The 7,262-nt window shown below is 37.5% G+C and overlaps 1 pseudogene; it reads right to left on the reverse strand.

Annotated features, from left to right (window-relative positions):
- Positions 1-204: 204 nt before the first annotated feature.
- On the reverse strand, positions 205-2,323 carry LOC102750509 (tyrosine--tRNA ligase, mitochondrial pseudogene; annotated as a pseudogene).
- Between the last annotated feature and the right edge of the window lie 4,939 nt (positions 2,324-7,262).

Consider the following 7,262-nt stretch of genomic DNA (forward strand, 5'->3'; position numbering starts at 1 on the left):
CCGTAATTCCTTACACTACCTCTTTTTCATTGTTCTTCCTCATCTCCAAAAAATGAGATCAAGAAAGGTAGGATACAAAAGGCAGCATTTAGTTTTTTTCATAAAGTACTATTTTTAAAAGAGATTAACCCAGGAACTCATGGTTTTCTATGGTAGTCCTTAATGTTTGCAGATCAGAAAACAAAATACCCCCTCATAATACAAACACCTTACTTATTAACCAATCTACATAAATAATGAAATTACTCACACTGCAGGCCTAGAGTATGCTCATTCCCTGTTGCTCTGATGTGGGCAAGCAACGGTGTTAAGTTCTGGAGCCAGACTTCCGTCTATCTTAAGAATGAATGACGGATAAGTTTGTTTGAACAATCAGGATTTTTCATCACAGCTGAAGCCAGTAGCAATTCCTTTTTCCTATTTTAATTAATGAAAGTCATTCTTAAGAATATGTTGTCCAACAAATAAAATGCTCTCAAGATTTGTTACTTGTCTGTGATTTACACTGATTCCGCCTGTGTTATCATCCAATACCCTAGAATGGCATTTGCTTTGCAGCCTGTACCCAGGATGCTTGTTCCAGGGTCAAGAACTAATAAAGAAAATAAATCTTTAAACAGCCATTTTAACTCCTGATCACACATGACCTCCAGTGCATCTGTGTTACTAAGGCAATGGGCTTCTGTACACCTTTTAGCAGGATTCAGTCCTCGTCTGTGAACAAGTTCTGTTACTTTCGCAGCAAGTCGTTTCTGAAAACCCCGTTTTTCTCTCTCTTTGACTTGCAGCTGCATTATATGGTCAATCTCTGGAAGGGGCAGAAAAGTGAAGAGCTTTCGGGTACCCTTCTACCGAATCATCTCACGGCCCGGCAAAGAACTGACAGATTTCAAATGGAAACGTCTGAGGTCTACTTGGACAAACAGCGCTGCCCGCACACTTCACCAGGTTCGCTCCAGTTGTGATTCGTGGAACACCGATTCCAAGGATGTCTCTCCAGTCAACCTGCAGATGAACTCGCATCCGGATACGACGTCACCCAGTTAATCAGTCCACCCTGCGGGACCTGACATCCAGCTCACGTGGGAGAAGTGAAGGGCCCGGAGCCCCAGGTGTAAGCAGTAAGTCCAATCACGCCCTCGGGGCTCTGGAGCCAGTCGGGAGGCAGAGCCCGCTCAGCAGCACGCCCGTGGGAAAGTGGCTGCCCACTGCCGCCAGAAGTCCACCAGCTGCCGCTTCTGGTCCCGGGCCGTGTTGCCCAGCACCAGGAGGCAGCCCCAGGTCGGCCCAGCTGTGAAGAGCGGCTGGTCATTAGCCGCCACCGGCGTTTTCAGCCCCTGATGACGCCAGGTGCCCTGCTCACATCTCGCGCTCCTTGGTCTGCAGCTCAGGTCCCAGGAGCACCGTGGCGCCTCCCACCAGTGCGATCACTCTGTGGCAGGCTCGCTGGAAGTGAAACAGGCCGAGCAGCGCCGGCAGATGCCCCACCTGAAGTGAGATGGCCGTGGTGTTGAAGCCGCTGTAGATGGTCTGAGGAGTTGCTGCCACCGTGGAAGAGCTCCGGGAGCTCTATCTTCATTCCCTTCTCAGGTAAGAACTCCTTGCACTCTCGAGTTTTCTGCGCCACCAGCAACCGTGAGCTCCCGAGTGGCATCACGCAGCCCCAAAGGCAAAACTTCTGATGGCCCTGGGCTGCCAAACCACCGACCTACCCGGGAAAAGCGGTGACATGGGCGCCGCCATCTTAGTGGCAGCACGAAAGGAATGCTGGGATCGTAGAGGTGTTTTGTTTTATTTTGTTTTGTTTTGTTGTTCCCCCCACACACGCATATACACACACCCCTCAGTACCCTCCTCCTACCCGACTTGGTACATTCTTAAAAACAGTTTTAAAGTATTTAAAAATTGTCAGAATGTATGTGCATACTATATAAAACCATCACCATATTCAAGACAGAAAATATTTGTCACCTTCAAAAATTTCTTTGTATTCCTTTATATCACTTCCACTAACATATCCCTAGGCAATCACTGATATGCTTTCTGTCACTACAGATTAGTTTGCATTTCCAGGAATTATCTGCAAATGGAATCATGTACTATAGTCCTTTTTTTCCCCCCTTCCTGGCTTCTTTCAATCAGAATAACTATTTTGAGATACATCTGTATTTACCAGCAGTTTGCCACACACACACACCCCTACCCCAGCCTTTCTGTATTTACTTTTAAGTGCACCACAGTTCATCGATTCATCTGAGGATGAACACTTGGTTCCCAGTTTTGGACTATGGAAATGAAGGTGGTATAACTTTGATGTAAACATCTTTATACACTTTTTTTTTTTATTTCTCTTGAGTAAGTACCAAAGAGTCACAGTATGTGTACGCTTCACTTTGTAAAAAACTACAAGGTATTTTCTAACATGGTTGTACACTTAAACATTTCCGCCAATAGTATATGAGAGCTCCTGTTGGCCCACATCCTTGAGAACAAAAATCATGGTAAGAGTTTTTCAGGTCAGTTTTAGTAACTGTAATTGGTGCTATGTCATTGAGATTTTAATTTGGCGGTTTCTCTCATAAGTAATAATACTGTGCATTTTTTTCATGTGTTTATTTAACATTTGCATATTTTGTGAAGTGTCTGAGGTTTTATCAACATTTTTCTTAAAGATTTATTTATTTATTTTAGAGAAAAAGAGAGTGTGGGTGCACACAAGTGGGGAAGGGGCAGAGAGAGAGAATCCCAAGCAGACTCACCCACTGAGGGCAGGAGGGTGTGTGCTGGATCTCAGGACCCATGAGATCATGACCTGAGCCAAACCACCACTCAGACGCTTAACCAACTAAGCCACCCAGGTGCCCGGGTTTTATCAATGTTTTAAAATCATGGTTTGTGGTCTTAATATTGAATTTAAAGAGATCTTTATACATTCTGCAGTTTCTTTGTCTGATAAATGTCTTAAAAGTACTTTTCTCCCAATCTAATTATTACCTTTTTATTTTCATAGTAGTGTCTTTCAGAAAGAAAAGATTTCATTTTCATGAAGTCAAATTTATAGATATAGATATAGATATGTGATTCTGTAGCTAGTTCTAAAGATATATGTTATAGTTTCCATTATTTGTGTTCTATCTGAGAAAACATTGCCTACCCCATTTTTTAAATGAGTTTATTCTAAGAATTTTATGATTTCTGATTAAACATTTAGATCTATAATCCATTTTAAGTTAATATCTGAGAATGGTATGAATTAATGGTCAGTTTTTAAAAGTATATGATATCCAGTTGATCTTGTACAATTTAAGAGTATTTCCCATTGAATTCCTTGAAGCTTTTATCAACAATTCCAGACTTCTAGAATCAATTTGATGATGTGCTGAATTGCAAAGAGCATTGTCCCTATCTTGAGTAGAAGAAACTGCAAATTAACAATTTTGTTTTAAGCTATCAGAGGGGTTGGTGCAGAGGAAATTGGTTAATGAAAAAGGGGCTACACAGGAGAATTTTTAGGGTTACAGAACTGTTCTGTATGAAACTGTAGTGTTGGGTACAGTGTTGGTATTTGTCAGAATCCATAGAGAGTGAACTTCATGGTAGGCAAAATTTAAAATTTCAACCATAATGTCAAGGAATCCTAACCTGGAGTACAGAAGGTGACATATAAATCTAAATGTATTACAAACATACAGTATGACTTCACTGAAGAAAGTGAAGGTAAAAAGGAACTGACCTGAGTAGTTTGGAAACAGTGTTTCTACTAAATATTGCTAAGGCCACAGACAAAAAGAACCATATATAAAGATTGTACTCTAGTTATTAAATTGATTTCCCATGAGTATGGGTTACCAATTCTGAAACTACTTTACATGTATTCTACAGTTAAAGCAGCAAGTAAATAAATTGTAGTTAATGATAACCAGTTTCCTCACTGTCAAATAAAAAAGTTAAAAATAAGCAAGGGAGGAGTTCTAAAATGTCCTGTGGTATTGGATTAGCACTGGAAACACTTCAGATGTGTGCATATGCATAGCTTTGTGTACATACACGTATTTCTTAGCTCTGTCCACTGACAGGGCCTACAAACAGTGACATATCAGTAGCAGTGAGCACACCGAGAACTCAGCTCTTAGTTTCCAAAGACAGTTCCTCAGTAAGTTTAACTAAGGTCCTTTGGAAAAATGACTGATTCTTGGGGCTTGGAAAATAGAACAAGATGATTTGGGAGATCGTGAAGTGCCAGGAAGAAAGTTCAAAGAAAGCAAAGCATAGCTGGGGGTGTGTAAAAAGGACACAGAAACCAATTAAAAGAATTCCCAGTGGCCACACCTGGAAAAAATTGAGCAATAAAATAAATGATAATTTTGTATTACAGCCCCAAATACAAGATATATATATATATATTCATCGATATTGATACAAATAAAAGGTTAAATGAATAAATAAATGTGGAAGAATGTATCAGTCAGTATTCTCCAGAAAATAATAACAGTAGTAGATAGGTGGGTTGGAAGGTAGATACATGGACAATAGACAGTAGATCGATTTGGCGATATAGAGATATAGATTTATTTAAAGGGATTGGCTCAGGTGATTGTTGGGACCAGCAATCTAAAACTTGTAGGGTAGTGGAAACTCAAACAGGATTTGATTCTGCACCCTTAAGGCAGAATTCCTTCTTTTCCAGGAAATTTCTCTTTGCTCTTAAAGCATTCAAATGGTTGGATGACATCCACCCACATTTTTTTAGAATAATCTCCTTAATGTCAGTCAATTTTAGTTATTAATCATATCTACAAAATGCCTTCACAATAACACCTAACAGTTTGATTTAAAAACTGGGAAAGCTGACATATAAGACTAAACATGGTAGAAGTACACTTGACCATTGTGGTATTCTTCCCCCACACCCATAGTAATCTTAGTGTAATCATGAGAAAACATCAGGCAAACACAATTGAAGACCATTCTACAAAATATCTGACTGGTAGTCTTCAAAAGTTTCAGTCATGAAAAACAAGACAGAGAAATTATCACAGGCTGAAGGAGACTAAAAAGTCAGGCTAACAAATGAAATGAGGTATCCAGGATTAGATTCTGGAACAGAAAAGGACATTAGTGGGAAAACTGGTGAAGTCTAAATGAAGTCTATAGTTTAGTTAATATATTGTACCAGAGTGAAATTCTTAGTTTTTTCAAATGTACCCTGGTTATGTAAAATGGTAACATTAGGGAAAATTAGGTAGAGGGTGTACAGGAACCCTTTAATGTGTTACCTAATGTTATGAGAAACTAAAGTTATTCTTAAAAGTTAATTAAAAATAAAGCAAGAGATATTTTAATATATGATAGGCAGAATCAATATTAATATTGTATATAAAAACAATTAGATAATAAGTATCATTTGAAAAATAAGTAAATGAAAAATAAATAGCCAATTACCTAAAGAAAAACATTTAAATCCACTTGTAATAAAAGTGACTTTAAAAACCTGAGTTACTATTAAATGCTTATCAAATTTCCAAATAGTTTCCTATTCATCACTCCCCAGATACAGTGACAAGATCCATTATGGATACTGTGCAGCGATGTGTATTGGTACAATATTTCTAGAGGAATATTTGATATTCCACATAAAAAACTCAAGCTATCATGTGATCTAGCAGTTAAAGAGTTAGATTTTTAATTTAAAGGAAAAGATGAAAATAATTTGTGTACACCTATATAAAGAAGTGAAAAACAAGGTATATCCAAAAATAAGGAATTTGTTAAATATATTACAATAAACTCATACAATGAAAAATTATATGGGCATTAAATTTAAATTATTTGGTAGAGATACTGCTATGGAAAAATGTTTAAAATATATTGATATTTGAGGGGCGCCTGGCTGTCTCAGTAGGTAGAACATGTGACTCTTCATCTTGGGGTCGTGAGTTCTAGCCCCACACTGGGGGTAGAGATTACTAAAAAATAATAATAATGATAATAAATTAATAAATTAGTAAATTTTAAAATAAAATATATTGGCATTTGAGAAACAGTGTTATATTTATGAATGTATACATAACAGGTTAAAATATGCATCTTGGTTATGTGGTGAGGTCTCTTTATCCTCTTTATCCATAAGTACACTAGAATCACTTCATGACCCCTCTGTTAACTGTTGCCAAAAAAAGTTAAGCTTTCCAGTTCATGGGAACTGAGCCCCCCACTGAATGCAATCTTAGTCTCTTTGTGATTGTTATTGTCATTTCAAGTTTCTTCACCTCCTCTTCTCCCCAGGATTAATCTAAATTTCCACAAGAGCTTGAGTATCTGGATCACCCTAGGGAGGGTCATCTGGTCTGAGTGCTGTTCTCAGTTCTAGTAGACAGCTCATTGCTTCTGCTTTTTTGTTTTTCGCTTAGATCTACCGATGCCTCCCAACAGGGCTTCTAATCCTACAAAACACACTTCTGTTCCTAATCCCTGGTTTATTTGGATATGCAAATTTAACCTCATGCACTTCTGTGCTCTTCTAGAGATATTCATGGTAACTTTTTTACACATTACAAATTATGTGTAGAACTGAGAAACAAGGCGTTTTACCTATCTGTCTTTCAGTTATTGCTACTCTACTTCTTTAGGTACCATATTGGCAAAAGCGTTTCTCTATGAGGATAATATTCATCTAGCTCTGTGGTGGGGAAGGAAAGAAAAACATTCAAACTTGCTCAAAATAGTATCCCATTAGAGTTAGTGGCATCCCTTTCAGATGAAAAAAACAATAATGCAGAATAAAAAGAACAAATGGTTTTATACCCAAATGCACACAAAAATGTCCCATGGATACCAAATATTAAAGATGATTTCTATTTTTATGTGTTTCAGTGTTTCCTAGTTTGATTTAAAAAACTCAAATATTTATTTTTTTTAAGTATTTTTCCCTAAGAAAAGCAATTCCTAGGCCCCTTCCTTCAAAATTATAGTTCTATTATTTTCAAAGAATTTTTTTCAGCCAGGATAACTCAAAGATCCTTTCCAGAGCTGTGTTGCAAGCTTTGTAATTGTTTTAGAATTGATTGCTATACAAAATAGGTTTATGTGTTCTGACAGTGTGTTAATACAATAAAAGGAATTTTTAGTAGCAAAGGAGTTACAATTTTTCATTTGTTCTAAGAAGTTTTTTTTTTTTTCTTTTCATTGCTGTCTCTTTGTAGATAAAATGGGATTTCATAAGTTCTTGTTTTTCAACATCGGTTTCTAGGAAATTTTTTCAT

Source organism: Leptonychotes weddellii, chromosome 13 (genome assembly GCF_054177405.1).
Source record: "Leptonychotes weddellii isolate Sample4059 chromosome 13, ASM5417740v2, whole genome shotgun sequence".
NCBI classification, from domain to species: domain Eukaryota; kingdom Metazoa; phylum Chordata; class Mammalia; order Carnivora; family Phocidae; genus Leptonychotes; species Leptonychotes weddellii.